The 17,342-nt window shown below is 40.2% G+C and overlaps 1 long non-coding RNA gene across 1 annotated transcript; it reads right to left on the bottom strand.

Moving 5' to 3' along the window:
- Positions 1-4,004: 4,004 nt before the first annotated feature.
- Positions 4,005-17,017, bottom strand: LOC139044591 (uncharacterized). Its single transcript, XR_011501658.1, has 3 exons — positions 16,885-17,017; positions 9,451-9,589; positions 4,005-4,663 (listed from the first exon to the last, which is right to left on the bottom strand). It is a non-coding gene; the product is annotated as an uncharacterized lncRNA (long non-coding RNA).
- Between the last annotated feature and the right edge of the window lie 325 nt (positions 17,018-17,342).

Raw genomic sequence — 17,342 nt, 5'->3', positions numbered from 1 at the left:
ACTGTCACATTAGATTCTATAATTTACATTGCTTGATATTTATAACATTAATATGTATTGCTTCCATAATCAGGAGAAAAAGTGGAATAAAAAGAAAAGAAAACAAGCTTTACAATCAATTAAGCCAGACAGATTGAGGAAATGCCAGAGTTCTCTCTTCAAGTTGGGGCAGGATCGGGGGGTCGGGGGAGTGTTCTTCTGTCTGCAAAACTTCTGCACAGACACCTCATCAATAGCAAATTCTCCAACATGCACAGCCAACGCTTGAATCCAGCTCATCCAACAGTGAGGGAGACAGCTCTGGGGGCAAAGAGAGAGGACTGAGAGGAAGCGCAGCCTTTCTATTGTATTTACTGATCAGACATACAATGTCATGGCACTTAGGCCGTCATGAATATTCACCTGGAACGTAATTACGTTGGAGCACTGACCGTTTTACCATCACCGGCCAGAGCCACACGGCTTCCAAGCCTTCCCCCATCCAAATTTTCAGCTCCAAGTGGGCATTCAATTGGTGCAGTGATTTTATTCTTGGATCATACTCAACAACCACAAAAGAAAAAATAATGAAAAGTTTGCAAGAAAATGTGAAATGAGTAGTTTAGTTATCATTATGTTGACATTTTTAGAGTTTGAAACCTCCCCAAAAAAATTAGGGAGGAAGGAAGGAAGGAGAGGAAGAGTAGAGGATGTCAGGACTCTGAGATGTTAACTTTTTTCCCTTTCACCCCAAAGCATGCTTTAAAAAAATGTAGCAATGAGTCAGTGCTGTTTGAAGGTTGGTCTGGCCTCTCTGCTGAGAGCATGGTGATGCCCCTGTTCTTTGAGATCCTTTCTGACCACTTCTCAGGGGGGCAGACAGAGAGAACCAGCCTCCGCTGAGAACTGTAGTGTAAGCTCCCGTGTGTGAGAGGCATGGGGATGCTGGGGTCACACACATAAACAAGTTAAGTGCTGGGACTCCAGAGAGGCAGGAGTCTTTGCTTTGCCACCATCTAGGAAGCATCCAGCAGGGAGAATCCCAAGCAATGCTTCCTTTAGGAGGGGGAGACGAGTGCTCCCATCAACCCTCATTCCTCATGGGTGCTTTTATTTAATACCACACATAAGGCCCAAATGGTACTCTTCCCTTATGAGGTAGACAAAGGCTCCTGGGATGAAACAAGTGGCTACCCAGGTTGAAAGAGACCTCTTACTCCCGGCCACACTCTGCTTGCTAGGCCTGCCGTTTTGACTTCTGACAGTTGCGTTTTGTGAGACTTATGACCACCTACTTTGCTCTGCCTCTGGAAGTTTTGTCCCTCTGGCTCCTGTTATGTCTGGGCCCATTTGGTCTGCCCTGTGTCTGTGCCAGTTGCGACCTGCGGCTTTGGTCTCACTTATGGTCTGTTTGCTCTTACTTAGGGTCTCTTACTTAGGGTCTGTTCCCTCAAACCCTGCTTCTGGGAACCCAGCTGGCCATCTCCACAGTATCTACACCCTTTACTGAAAGAGTCTGGGCTTGACTAACACCCAGACTCCGGGAGGGACCAGCTGCTTTTGTGAAGGGTTTCATGGACCCAGCATGATCAGAGCTAACTTACAGGGGCCATTTCCGCCTCTCTCCTCTTTCACTGGAGAACTGGGCACATACATAAGAAACATGCTTGTCATTTCCTTAATGCTCCAGAAAATATATGCAATGGGCAAATGGCCCTGAGGTCCATTGCAATTTTTATAGGGGACACCACTTCATGGAGGGATGTCCCCACTTTACTGTGGCTCCTGCTCTGCTAGAAGCCAGGTACCCACAACTCTCACCCACAAAATCCAACAGCTTCACAATACTTAGGGAATAGAGAACAGGAATGTCTCCTGGAGGTGGCTCAACAAAGAAAAGTTTTTGCATTAATCTATTCTTATTATTAAGCTTATCCTACTTCTTAATTTTTTTCTTTTTTTGCTGTGGAAGATTCACCCTGAGCTAACATCTGTTGCTAGTCTTCCTCTTTTTGCTTGAGGAAGATTCGCCCTGCACTTCCCAATTTTTTTAAATGCGAAGAGTAGAGAAGACCGGCTGTAACTCTCTCCCACTCCTGCTCCTCATACCTTTTCCCTTCACTGCTTTTTCATAAGATAATTCTTATCTACCACATTTGTCTGCATTAGGACCATAAAAGTTTAAAGATCTACTTTCCTTGGTAGTTGAAATTATATGTAGGAAGGGGAAGAACAGAGACCATTCACTCCTCTTTATGGCAGCTGACCACCATGAGGACCTGCCCATCACATCTGGGTACCCTCACTACTGGGACCAGTGGGTCATGTTAGTGGAAGACTTTTCATCCTTTCTAATAGGTACACGAGGATACACAATGAGTAGTTTCTCATCCGCACAAAAAGAAACCTGTTACAAGAGGAAAGTCTGGACAAACAGTGCATTGGAAGCAGCCCAGTACACTAGGCCCACGAAGGCTCAAGTTTCTCTGGGCTGGAGATGAAGCACAGATGGAGTGAGGCTGCATCCGGGCTTAGCCTTTTGTATTGGCTTTTGAAAATTCTATTGGGGCCAAGCCACCAGAACATTCTGTTTGGTTTTATTTTGATTTGTTTTAACAGTCAGCCATATGCTACTGCCTCAAATCAGCCAGTCCCCATAGGCGATAACACAGTTTTTATCCATTCCACAAGAGTGGTATTGGCCTGTGACTGAGGAATGCAGCTGGTTCTCTATTAGTGGCAGTGCCTTTGGGGAGATGTGGGATGTTTCTTTCAAAAATGATCACTTCTGCATTACAAAAATTCCTTCATCAGCCTTGCTACAGGTTTATGAAGCTACTGTTTGCCAATCATGATTTTGAAAATTACAAAAGATGAAACAATTCTTTAAGAAAAACCCAATATCTAAGAGGCTAACACTCCTCGGAAATAGAAGTGTGAGGACAAGGTAAGGCAATCGTCTTTCAGGCTGAGTTGATGGCCTAGAAATCTTTTATTGTGTAGGGGACATGATCCATTTCTTAAATTTACCTGACAAAATTCACTTGGGGAGTTTGTTAAAAATATAGATTCCTATTCTCTATTTTGGTGGCTGGTTCTGTAAGTCTGCGGAGGAGTGTGGATACTGCCCCCTGAGCAACTACCCCAGACGACTGATCTGACTACATGATGGCAGAGCCTTCCTGCTGCCAAAGTTATGCTCAAAGTTAACAAACTGGGCAGCCCCAGATTATGTTAATGGAAGACATGTCTGGGATTCTTTGATTTCCGGCTCTGGGTTCAAGTGTATTAAAAGTTTTCTTCTTGACATTGAAAGCCAGTGATTTCTTGATATTTGAATTTCCTTGATGAAGAAAATTCTCTGATGTCAGAAGAGAGACGTAGCTCAAGCGCTAGGTGGGCGCAGTTGGTATCAGTAAATTAAACAACCCAAACTTCTTAAGTACAGAAATCACCAGAATAGTATTTTAAAGAAGAATTTGTAAAGTGCAGATACACACACACATGAATCAGCCTGTTTTTTCAGCTTTTGGTAGGATCTGATCTACACATCCTGTCAACTCTGCCCACTTTGGAAAAGAAGAAAGGGGTGAAAAGATTACCCCAATGTGTGAAAAGGAAAACCCTACAATGGGAATCTCAAGGTGTCGTCCTCTCCTGTATTCCATTTCTCATAGAGAATAGCCCTAAAGCTCCTCAAGACTGGCTACAAATTAAGGATTACAACAGGGGGTTCATTAAGTAAATTATAGTGTATTCATTCAACAATACATTATGATGCGACAATTATGATAACACTTATAAATAACTGGTAATGGCATGAGAAAAAACAACATAATGTTCAGTAAGAGAGCAAAATGAAGAACCACAGAAACACATGTGTCACATAATTTCAATAATTAAACATAAACACATCAAAATATATGTGGAAACAACCAAAGTATAAGGTATAAAAACATAATTTTATTTTCTTTACAAATAGATGGGTTACAAATGACTTTCATTTTATTCTTTAGATTTTTTTTCTAGGTTTCCCTTTTTACTAGTGCTATGAGCACCAGTACTCAAATACCAGGGTACATGGACAAAGCCAGGATACCAATAACTCCAACAAAGATTCAAGGAGACAGACCCTGGAGTGATAAAACAGGAGGGAACAATGGCCACTTCCCCTCAACTTTCAGCCTTTGTGACCGGACTGCAATCTGCAGGGAGCATCTTCTTAACTTCATTCAACACCATGGTTTGCCGGGAAAATGGATCACAGCAAAGCCAAGTCCAGTCCAAAGCTTTGTTCTCTGAGAAGCTCTTATAACCTCCCTCAGGGGCTCAGAGAGGCTCACTCCATGCAGCAGCCCCACTTGTCTTGACTGGGTCTGAGGCTGGGAGTGGGAGCTGCTGAAACAGGAAGGGAAAGGCCATGCGCTTCCACTTGGATGAAGAAACTCTTGATACCCTCAGTGAGAACAGGAGCCTGCCACAGGGAAGCAGGGACCTCCTGACGCTGGTTCCAGGAAAACTGCTGCGCTCACAGCTATGTGGCTTCTGAGGAAATACGTGAAGCACTCCTGCCAAAGAAAACCCAGGGGCACAGTGGCAGGGTGGGGAGGAAGGTGATCTCTTTCATGCTGGTTTCTGGCAGTTTGGCCCTGGACTATAGTGGCTAATATTGCTGTAGTTGCTGCTACTCTGGCACAAAGAATCAGGGGAAAGAAAAAATGAGAAAAAAATTCAGGTAAGACATAACTGGGAACATCAGACAGGTTTTCTTTTTCTTCAGAGAACTGTCATGACATTAACACTATATTGACAGTGCACTCAGCATTCTAGTTTCCATGTTTGGTGGTTTCATTCAAGCAAGGGCTAGGAAGAAATAAAAATCATCCCAATTAACATTTATTGAGCACATATCATGTGACAGACACTCTGCTAGAACATTTCCCATGTGTCGATTCATGTCAGCCTCTTGGAGATCTTATGAGGTGGTTATTATCATTATGCTTATTTTATAGATAAAGAAACATCCACAGAGAAGTTTCAGTCACTTGCCAACAGTTACCATTTAGTAAGTAGTAGAGCTGAGATTCAAACTCAGGCAGTGCCACTCAGAGCTCATGCTACCCCGAACTGTATTATGTATTGACTGTATTAAGTATTATGCTTATAGCCCAGATGAGGATACTAAATATTCAAAAAAGGTTATATGATTTACGCACGTGTCACACAACTGGTGAAGGACAAATCAGAACTAAAACTAATCTTCTAGATCAGGTCTGATGATCTTCCCTCAGCCTAAAAAGAGAATTCCCGACCAGTGCTCACAAATCGTGAGCACTGGCATCTTACAAAACTTCCTGGTTCAGAGAAACTTCCTGAACAAACTCTCATAGGAAATATTGACACAGATATTGAACCAAACATTCACTGGACATTGACAGTGAGCCAGGCCCTCACTGTGCCAGCCACTCTCACAGCATATGGATTCCTCACAACCAGCTTTGGAAATGGGCATTTTTATCCCCTGATTTACAGGAAGTAAGTGTCACATTTGAGGTCACAGAGCCAGGTTGACAGCAGAGGGGGAATTTGAAGCAAGTCTCCTGACTCTTACTGTAGACCTCTCTACCTCCTATCTCAGTTTACCTCCCCAAACGGAAGAGAACGTTCTTGAAACAACACGATAGTTAAAACTATTTAAATTTTAATCTTAGCCACTTTGACCTTAATAGAATGCTGTTAAGTTTTTCTCTAAATGTCTTAGCCTTTAATAATTAATTAAATGGAGCTCATAAACAGGATGAGCCTGACCCTACCAGTAATGAGGTATTTTACTCTCCCTCATATAATTTTACTGAAGTCTGCAATCACTTTTCACAAAAGAAATGTCCTTCTCAAGGAAGCAAGTTGGTTTCTCTAAGGATTGGCTTCCATGTTACTTTCTCATAGACTGTGAGCAACCTGAAACGCACAGTCCAGTTCAAACTGTGGAGGCAAGCCTTTCCAAAAAGAAAGGAACAGATTCACTTTTCGATTGAGCGAGAGAGAGAGAAAAAGAGACAGAGACTGAGAGAAAATGATTGTGTATCACACAGCAGCTGATGTGGTGGGAATGAACTCATCCAGCCCTTGGCACTTAACGAATTACCAGTTTCATGGAGATGCTTTCAGCGAAGGTCTAAAGTCAGTGGCACACGGAAGTCTGTAACACCAAGACCGTGTAAAATAGCAGTCTGTTTTCAGAAGAATTGCACTTGAAGTGGAAGCCAACTGCTCATGCTAGAATGGCAAGGGATTCACTGGACAGAGACCTTGGGGACACAGAGGTGCCCACTCTGGGAACAACCTCACCACACATTCTGAAATAGAAAATAATACCTACAATAATAATGGATTCTGTTACAACCCATCAGTGAAAGAAAGTCCCCGTCATTACCTATAGAAACCTAATACTTTTAGTAGTTGATTATTACTATTAATAGAAACCCACCAATTCAATCAAAAGTTGTGCTTTTTACAGAGTAAGATAAGCTGGTTTCTTAATTACGTTTTTCCATTAGCCACATTCATAACTTGCAGTGGGAATGGAGCATTAAAAGTCATTGCTGTGAAACATTGGTCAAATCACTAACAATAAGTCACACATTCTCTATACTCTTTATATACCACCTCTTGCACTCTCTCGCTCTCCAACATTAAGATCCAACTCCAATCTTAGGTTCTCTTCTGAGATGCTTAAATGAAGGATAACTTTGAAGGAAGCAAGATGTGAGAGAAGAAAATCAGCAAAGAAGGGGCAGCCTTCATTTCTCACTCATTTGTTAATTCATTACCACTTGAATAAATGAACCCCTCACCTCATAAGATCACTAGGGCACTTGCTGGTATAGGGGATTGATTGTTACTTTATTGTGGTGGGGCAGAAGACATTTAATGGTTCCCTCAATTGTATTTTTTTAACATTAAAAACCCTCTTTGCCATGGAATTAACATATACATCTTACAGTCTTTTATGAGAACTGAGTTATATTAGGATATTTCAAGAAAGGGTGGATAAGCAACAGAAATGATTCCATTAGTAGCAGACTCAGAGGATAGAACCAGCTGAGTGATCTTAGCTAGAGCTTAGGTTGAACTGAATTTACAAATTCAGTTCTGTTGACTTAACTCATTTAAGGTTTACAGTTGCCTAGATTCACATACCGCTCAATTGCCATAGGTAGAAGCATGGGCATTGCCTTTCTTGACTCTTCCTTTTCCCACCGTCCTTCCTAGATTCCCCATGGTTACTTGTTATACATCCTAAAATCTGTATCAAAGCTTTCCACTTTAATTTACATCCATCCATCTTAATAAGCAACCTGCTAATTCTGGCCACCATAGCTTCTTGCCCAGATTAGCCTTCTAACTATTCTCCTTGCCTCCATTCTAAGAGACCTGTATGTCTACTTTGTTCCACAAACGTTTGCTGAATTCTGAGGATGCACAGGAACACAAAGAGGCAAATCTGCAGTCTTGTTGTGCTTAGTAAACAAAACCCACTAGGAGGAGGCAGGGGCCCGGCACAGGAAATTGACTAAAGTCCTAGAAGGAATGGTGAATTGATACTGAGAATCTAATCACATTTCACCTGGGGGCATATCCTAATATTGGGCAAAGCTAGAGTCTGAGGACCAGTCTGGACAGTAGGCAGAAAACTACAGTTCCTTAGCTGACGGAAAAACTAGCAGCTATTTTGGCTATTTTTTGCACTGCTGAAGTGACAAGGGTGGAGGTTTGGTAGACATCAAACTACAGCCATTTTCCACAAAAAAAAGAAAGGGAGGAGAGTAGTGCATGGGATAGGAGATCAAAGCTAAGCTGAATATCTGTGAAGAAAACTGAATTTCTAGCCGGTTTCCAGGGCTGAAGACACCAGATACCCCAGAATCTCAATCAAAGGCCATGGAGAACCCCACCATGGTAGCAGGGGCTAATCAGAAAAGATTGAGTCTTGCTATAGCTGAAACCCAGACAAAACCCACGTCAGTCCTTGATAAGCCTAAGATGGTCAGTGCCCCAGCTTATAAACCTAACAGAGAAAAAGAGAAATCCTCTCTTTTGGAAAATAATGTCAGTTATAGTCTCTGTGATTCTTTTCTATGCTGTCTAGCATACAACAGAAGACTGCTAAACATATAAAGATGGTAGATATAAAGACCTATGATGAAGCCATATAACTAAAATAATATGATATTAATACAAGGAAAAACCGACTAATTGATCAGAATGGAGAGTTCGGAAAGACATCAACAAATAAACAGTCAACAAATTTGTGACAAAGTAACTCAGTAAAGTAGTGGGGAAAGAATGATCTTATCAAGGAAGAATCCTGTGTCAACTGTATAGCCATAGAGAAAAATCATGTATGTATGCATCTTCACTTTATCTCATACTATACGCACAAATCAATTCAAGATGAATTACACATTGAAACGTGGAAGATAAAGTAATAAATATTTTACAACAAAATATAGGAAAACCTTTTGATGACTTTGATGTAGGCTAGTTTTCTTAAATCAGTCCCTGAAAAGTTCTGAACAGCAACTAACTATATAGGAATAGATTATAACTAAGAACTTCTATGCACTAAAAGACACCATTAAGATGATGAAAAGTCAAACCGCATAGTAGGCATACATATGTACATATGACAAACGACTCAGCCACATTAGATACATAACAACAAATATAGCAAAAAATGATAACTTCCAAAAATCAGTAAGAGAAAGACAGGTAACAGAATAAAATTCAAAAGAATTGAACAAATAATTCACAAAGGAGGATATCCAAATGAACTGACTTCAGTAGTAATCAGGGAAAGACTTATTAAAATCACTATGTGATAATGCTTCATGATCAAAGGATAGATAAAATGAAAAAGATGAAAAATATCAAGTGCAGGCGTATGTATGGTAACCAAAACTCTCATTCACTGCCCATGGGAATATAAATTGGTACAATTACTTTGGGAAAATATTTGGCAATATCTACTAATGCTGAATATAATTGTCCTCAGAATTGGACACGGGTCTATATGTTCACCAAAAGACACACATGAGAATGTTTATAAAAGAACTATTCATATTACTCTCAAATTATACAGCTCATATGATTTAAAAATAAATACAATATGGAAGAAATTAAAAAATATAATATTGAAAGTCATATATAAAAAAGGACATAGAATTGAATTCCATTTATATAAATTTTACATAAAGTATAAAAGCAAGTAAAACCAACCTATGCTATCTGAAGTCAAAACAGAGGTTATCCTGAAGCAGGGACCTGAATACAAAAGGACATGAGTGGGGCCTCTGGGATGATCCTGATGTTCTTATCTTGACCTGAGTGCTGGCTACACAGGTGTGTTCATTTGTGAAAGTCCTACAAGCAGTATAATGACGACACGGGCACTTTTTTATGTACACTTACCTTTAAAAAATATGCAGGCGCCGGCCCGGTGGCGCAGCGGTTAAGTGCGCACATTCTGCTTCAGGGTCCTGGGGTTCGCCTGTTAGGATCCCAGGTGCGGACATGGCACGGCTTGGCACGCCATGCTGTGGCAGGCATCCTACATATAAAGGAGAGGAAGATGGGCATGGATGTTAGCTCAAGGCCAGTCTTCCTCAGCAAAAAGAGAAGTTGGCAGCAGTTAGCTCAAGGCTAATCTTCCTCAAAAAAAAATAAAAATATGCATAGTGGGAAGAAGAGATGGATGGGAGTCTTGGGAGGAAAAACATTTTAAATGTCTTATAAGAGTTAACTTTCTTGTTTGGGCGCAGCTCTGAGAGAGACATTAAGGTTAAAATCATAAGATATGCACTGACCTAGTTTAGGTACACAACCCCTCACTTTTTATGTACATATCAGGCTGATTGTAGATAACAGTGATGTCATGCACTCTAGCACATATCATCACACTTCCTGGGGTAACAATATTGCACTAATAGAAAATGACAACTGACTTGTCATATGGCACCCAATAGCCACATTGATTCAGGCCACAGGCCCCAAAACATGACAGAATCAACCATTTTTGTCTTGTGTAGAAGCAGCAACATAATAAATATCAAGGGAAAACTCTGTCAAAACCATGCTAGTAAAATTCTCCTGTGAAGAGATGAGAAAGCAAATGTTTGTTAAGATTTAAGGCAAGTCTTTATCTTTTTGGGAGCTCAGATTCTTTGGTCTAGTCAGAGACATGATAGTCAAAAGGAAAAAGGAAATCGAACATGATATTTAAAGATTGTTAGACTGAGTCCAAATGGCATCGAGATGGAAATGACTAACAAGATAAAAAGACTGGTCACATCTTGTTAAATGTACTGAGAACCACTAAGGTGGACCTAATTCTCATAATAAGGAGGGAAAATGGTTACAGGTATCCTCTCCCCCTCTCAAGGGTCCCTGGGATGGCCAATTCCTAGTCTTGTATAAAGGCCAGGTCAAATATTAATTCCTTGTAAAATCACTCCTTCCCTCTCCCAGGCAGCTTAGTTGACTCTTCACCCATTTTTGTCCTCATAGCACTTTGGACAAATCTTTGTGATACTTATTATGCACTTATCATATTAAATTGCAATGTTTTCTGTCTGTATAACTGTCTATTCCCATCAGCATATGCAACCTCAAGGGCAAAGGCTACATCTTAGCATGTAGCACAATCATTTAAAATGTTTTAATGGTTTTATTACAATAGGAATATATACACGTGGCAAAAAAAATTCAAAACAGCATAGACAAACATAAACGGAATGGTTAAAAATTCCCTCCCCATGATCTAGGCCAGAGGTCAGCAAACTCTTCCTGTAAAGGGCCAGATGGGAAATACTTTTAGCATTGCATAAGTGGTCTCTGCTACAACTACTCAAGTCTGCTGTTGCATCACAGAAACAGCTACAGACAATATGCAAAAACAAGTGAACGAGGTTGTGTTCTAATATAACTTTATGTAGAAAAACAGATAGCAAGCCAAAGTTGTCCCATGGAACATAGTTTGCCCATCTGTACCCTCGACCATAGTTTCATGTCCTAAATGGACAACTGTCAAAAATTTCCTATAAAATGTATTGCTAGTTGAGTAAATCCTTTATGCAGCCCAAGCTAAACAAAATGTAGCTTTTACAAACTGCAAAAATACACAATGTTTGACCTATGCTAGTTTCTTCAAAGAGGGAAAATTCCCAATTTGCTTTGCTTTTTCCATAGAGGAGAGAAGCATATGTGGCTACCAACAACTTTTGTCGAGCGTCTGCAGTCAAAGAAGGCAAATTTATCGAAGTCTTTGGTGCCACCACATCTACTCTTCAACATTGGCTCTGAAGTACAGTTTTCATCCAGAAATGAAACTGTCAAGTCTAGTTTGATGCCCAGATGAGCCTATATAGTTATCAAATCATTGGACATCTAAATTACAACATAAGCTCCAATACCAGGACCCTGAGTTTTTGTGGGTTACCTAGAAATCTAACCACTTGGGTGAATACTGTTTTAAAGGTCAAACCCATTCCAAGCCAAAAAGGAAAAACGCGTGAAATATCCTTTCTTTGTAAACTCAGGAGCCACACGCACATACCTTTGAAAGGGAACTGTGGTGGCTACTGTGTTACCCCTGTGCCCCGCAATCTGGCACACATCTCAGGGGTACTTTAGTAGTGCGATATGATGTCTATGAATAAAAAAATAAGAACTTATACCAAAACTTAAACAAAAAAAAAAATCTCATCAGTATATTAGGAAAGTTTCTAGTGAATGCTAGATCAAGTTCTACTCTGGAACTTTTAAAAGACATTGATGAATTACAAATTCTCCATTGTCACTGGCTTTCCTTGATTGCTCCTTCTTCCTATGATTCTCTCTTTGGATCTCTGGGTCTCCATGCTTCTGATGTAGCCTCTTTCTCTCTTCCTGCCCCTGTCCTTCTCTCTCTTGCTCCCTCTCCTCTCACTCGTTCCCAACTCCTCTCTTGCTTTTCCATCTCCCTTGCTCTGCTTCTCTCATACTCTTTTTGTCTTCCTCTTTCTCCATCTCTCTGTATCTCAGTTTCTGTTTCCTCCTCTTCCTTTCACTCTTCTTCTTCAGTTGCCTTCCACTTAAGCCATTAAATCAGTAAACTTCTTTTCCATGGCCAGGAGAGACCATCTAATGACTCACCTCCGTGGGTGAGAGGTCACAGGTGGAATATAAGGCTCAACTCACTATCTATACATATGGCTAAGGGTGTGCATGTGTGTGGGTGTGTGCGTATGTGAATTTCTATGCACAGATAGATAGGTAGATGGGTAGATGAATATCAAGACCAAGCTAATGTCTGATACTTAAATTGAGATATGTATGTTCTCTTTCTTGGAATTATAGGTCACCAGAAAGTCTAGTATATAGTCTTATTGTTGCAAGTACCTCCATATCTGTCTGTTCTCCAATTAAAAAAACTGATGAAGAAAGGCCTGGAAACAGCTGCTATTACACATTCAGAAGAAAAAACATAAAGTGATATTTTTTGCCACCTTTTTCATTAAACTATCTAACAACTCTAGTAGAGAGATTTGCGTATGTGTGTCAAATTTAGGTGCCTAGAATTACATATAATGAATCTGAGTTCACAATCTCTTTTTGTTAAGTTTAAATATTTTAAAAAAAATAATACAAGTAGTGCATGTTCATGAAAGAAATATCAGCAAATACAAAACAATTTAAATGATAATCAAAACAGTTATAATCAGGGGCTGGCCCCATGGCCGAGTGGTTAAGTTAGCGTGCTCCGCTGCAGGCAGCCCAGTGTTTCGTTGGTTCGAATCCTGGGTGCAGACATGGTACTGCTCATCAAACCACGCTGAGGCAGCGTCCCACATGCCACAACTAGAAGGACCCACAACGAAGAATATACAACTATGTACCAGAGGGCTTTGGGGAGAAAAAGGAAAAAAAAAAAAATCTTTAAAAAAAAAAAAATCAGTTATAATCAAGGGTAACATTTTAGCTCTATCTTTCCAGATTTTTTTCACCTTTTCTTTCCATTATTTATTTATTTTTTACAAAAATAGAAAGAGATTCACCAGTTTACTGAGTCCCTGTTACATACTAGATGTCCTGTTAAATATCTGAGATACATCAGAGAACAGGAGACAAAAATTTCTACCTTCATGGAACTTAAAATCTTACTATTTTTGAAATTTATGTTTTATTTTTTGCTTTGCTGTGTATATTTTCTAAGTCATCAAATCTGTGTCTATAATATATTTAATGGCGGTATAATATTTTATCACATTCATGTACAAGGTCATGGGTTTTGCTTTCTTGTGGACCAAGTGAAGTTCAAAAAAAGAAAAAAAACCAGCAATAATTTACTAAGTGTTTACTCTGAGTGTATAGTTATAAATGCTGTAATGAATGAATACGAAAAAACAAAGAACATTTTTTTAAAGATGAGAAAGGGCCTCAGCCCTACAAAACATGAAAATGAAAAAGGGAGAGAGCATCATTACAAAAGAGGTGGTAATGTCACAAACAACATATAATACATATTTGCTAAGTGGGCATTAGGCATTATGCTTATTATCATGATTGTTGTTATTAATTCACTGATGACTATAACCACAAAGTAATAATAGTAATACAATAGCTGACATTTCTTGAGGGCTTACTATCTGCCAGTTACTGTTTTAAGCACTACATGTATATCAACCCATTTAAGTCTCATAACAAACTTTTAAGAAGGATATGTTTTACATATGAGGAAATAAATAGAGGCATGCAATCAGACTTATTTTCATGACATCACAGAGCTAGTAGATGTTGAAGCAATGCTTCAAACCCAAGGAGTCTGCTTCCAGAGTCTTTACTACTAATCACTATGTTATAGTTAGAAAAGTTCACCCTTTTATCCTCAGAACACAAATCTCGTTTCCATGGATACCCAGGAAAGACAGTACCTAGAACTCATTCCCATTATGTAAATGACAAAGCAAAGTGTTTATTTCAACAGTAGAAAGACGACTTTCCAGGAAAAGGTACTGTCTTTCCTCTTTCTGAAGAGCTGGCATGACATCCCATATTGTAGGTGCGTCATCGTCTCCCCGCCAGCCTGCTTCAGAGGGTCCTACCGCACTGTGTTCACAGATTCCTAGAGAAGTTGTTGAAAGCTGTGGACTTCAACTCTTTCCAGAAAAAAAAAAAAAAAGTTCATATACACACAATATGCAGGCAATCTGAGGAAGTTCAGGGACCAGGAAGCCCATAGAAGAATCCTCTAGGGAAATATTTTTCAAACTTTAGTGTTAGAAAGAATCACCTGGGGGGTGATTAACACACAAAATTCCTGCTCACTGCCCTGCCCCCTCCAACAAAATACTATCTGGAGCCTAAATTTTCTTCAAACACCCCAGGTTATTTAAATGCTGGGGCCTGATGACCATGCCTGAATATAGTTTTAGTGGCCATTGAGAGAGCCCGGGTCTGCCCACTTCAAAATCCCTCCATCCAGTCAGCAAAATGCAGGGTAGGGCAGGTGGAGATCAGCGGCAGTGCTTCTAAAGCAGAGTGACAAATGCCCTCTTGATGATTCTAACCAAGAGAGTGGTGGGAAGCAAAGAACCAAACAGAAGATCGTTTACTTTCCCAACAGGCAAGCCCTGCATCACATGGCCTATGGGTCTGAGTTCCCACATCCTCTGGTATTCTAATGCAGAAGACGACCAGAGCCCTCAAACCTTTGGCTCCTGGGCACAGTATGATTAGCCAATTACCTAATACCCGGTCTGAGTAGCACTATCTTAAACTGAGTGTCCATGTTGTTCCTGCCATGTCTCCAGGGTCAGTAGCCGGCAGGGAGAAATCAAGTGCCAGCTCCCACACATTCTCCCTGGATGACAAGCTGGAGAGGATACACATTAGTGATGCTATATGAGCCATTCACAGGGATGGATGGAGGTCGTGAAACAAATAAAACAGGTCAGCAACCTGAGACAGTGTGACATGGAAAGGGGCACACTTAGATTTTTCTGCTCCTGTCAAGAGTTCTCTCAACCATCGCTCTGAACTGACTTGTGAATTCCCTAAATATAATAAACCCACACACAGCGGCAGTGTGAGCCAGCAGAAAGAGCTTTGGAGCTGAACTCAGAGCAAACCTCAAACCCCTGTTCTGCCACGTTTCCCTAGGTAATTTGGGGCATGTTTCTTAATGCCCCTGAGACTCAGTTTCCACAACGTTGGAATGAGGAAAATATCTACTTCAAGAGTTGTTGTGAGGATTAAATTACATAATGCAGTGATATTCTGCATTGTGCTTACAGAGAATGTGGTAATTGTTATTATTGTTGCTAAAAGTCAACTTCTGTTATCACATAGATAGCATATCTGGGTGGAGCAGACCTGTTCTCCTGTTCAGCAAACTCCCCTCTGCCCTGTCTCCAACCCCCAGCCTCCATCAGATACAAGAAGAGCAAAAGGAGTCATTGATGACTCACTTAGAATTGTCAATATCTAAACCAACACTTGTATCAATAGGCAATGGCACCTTACTTGCAGTAAATCTTATTAGTACCCTGTATGGTCAGCCACTTTTTAAAGGCTAATAATGACCCATAAATCACTCTGCACCAAGCAACTTGCCTAAAGCCCAGCACAGAGAACTTGAATAGGTTCTCCTAGAACCCAAGAGCCCTGAGCCTAATTTCTATACTTGTCCTCAATAGTGGTCCCTGAGGGGCAGAAGCATAGGCTTCAGTCAAAACATAAACTCTGTCCCCAACCCATGGCGAGAAAAGCCCGAGCAAGTCCAGGTGTCAGTGGCATAAGGCTGTGTCCTAAGTTTTAGTCCCTCTTCTTGCAGCAGCTGACCTGTACATCACCCTGCGAAACCAGCAGATCCTCAGGGTCATCTCCCACGAAACGTAGGCAATGATGTCTGTCCTTCTTATCTCTTAGGACTATGATGAGAATAAAACTAAAGGAACCTGGCAAAATTCTTCAAAACCGAAGCATTTTGAAAAGTGAAAAGGCACATTACTGATTTAAGGTCGTATAAAAACATCGAGCAGATCTCAGCAGAAACAGACATGAAACCTTTAAAGTCCATGTAAAAGTTCACGTAGGGTTTCCTACAAGAGCATTCCGGTCCTTTTATGCCTACCCACATTTTAGAATAAACTCTGCTCTTTCAGTATGAACTTAGCACAGTAAGATTTTACCTATGTTTCTGGCCAAACTTTTAACTATTGCAACCATCTAATCTGAGCAGAGCGAGTCCTGGTCAGGAGTGACCATTACATTCCAAGAGTCTGGTTCCTCCTCACACTGACCACACCTCTTCTCGGCCATCACTTTTGGCCACCGCAGGGATGCTGTTGGCCTGTTTCCCCTTGGGAGACATAGATGTATTCTCTATGTTTTCTGGAGGTGTACGACACTAATTAAGAAACAGAAAGGCAGGTCACAGAATTTGTATATAAATTTGAAGACAAAGCAAAGTGGCAGTCTGGGCAGCCTGTTTTGAAAACTGTGTTTGAGAAATAAATCAGGAAAAAAAGAATCAACAACATCCAAGATGAGATTTAACTGTTTGAATGTGCAAATTAAGGTAATCATATCTTTAAGGAATGGCATTGATTTTCTTTTTGACACAGATTTTCCACTTCTCATTAGGCATGCAATATACTTGTAATCATTCAAAACTGATTTTACAGATTAAGGAATTTTAATCTTTTTCCTCCCCATATTTGCTCTTGAAGTTCTTTCCCCTACCATGCACTTATGGTCATCTCAAAACTCCCCTTTTAAAGTTCTCCCTATTATTCATGGTCCAATTTAAGCATCACCCTTGCCACAAGCCTTCATAACCAGCCTAGCTAGAAGGTTCCATCTCACCATTAATTCTCTAGCAGTTCTGCCATCGGACGACATGCATCTTCTACTCCTCATATGAATGTTCATAACTTTTTGTACCACTTCACACACCTCTTGACCAGTTCCTGAAACATATTATGTGCTCAGCATATATCTGCAGAATTAAAAGTTAATAAGATCATTTGTATAAGGTTGTTAGTGTCGTCCTGGGCATACAGATAGTACTCCTTAAATGTTAGCACTTATTAATATCATAAATAAATGAAAACACTCCATGTACTTTTTGCCCAATTCTATTCTATTCATACCTTTCTAAAAAAGAGGTGACTCATTCTCATAGTCAATATTTAATTATCTTTTCTAGAAGGTACCAGCTCATTTCAAAAAGAGGTTTAATTTCTACTCTCAGATGATGCATTTTGTCAGTAAAGATGGCATGTTTGCCAATACAGAGATGATATAAAACAAACTACTGTGCA

The sequence above is a fragment of the Equus asinus genome, chromosome 2, assembly GCF_041296235.1.
Source record: "Equus asinus isolate D_3611 breed Donkey chromosome 2, EquAss-T2T_v2, whole genome shotgun sequence".
NCBI classification, from domain to species: Eukaryota; Metazoa; Chordata; class Mammalia; order Perissodactyla; family Equidae; genus Equus; species Equus asinus.
The sequence above is the reverse complement of the archived record's forward strand: the minus strand, read 5'-3'. Positions and strand labels throughout refer to the sequence as shown.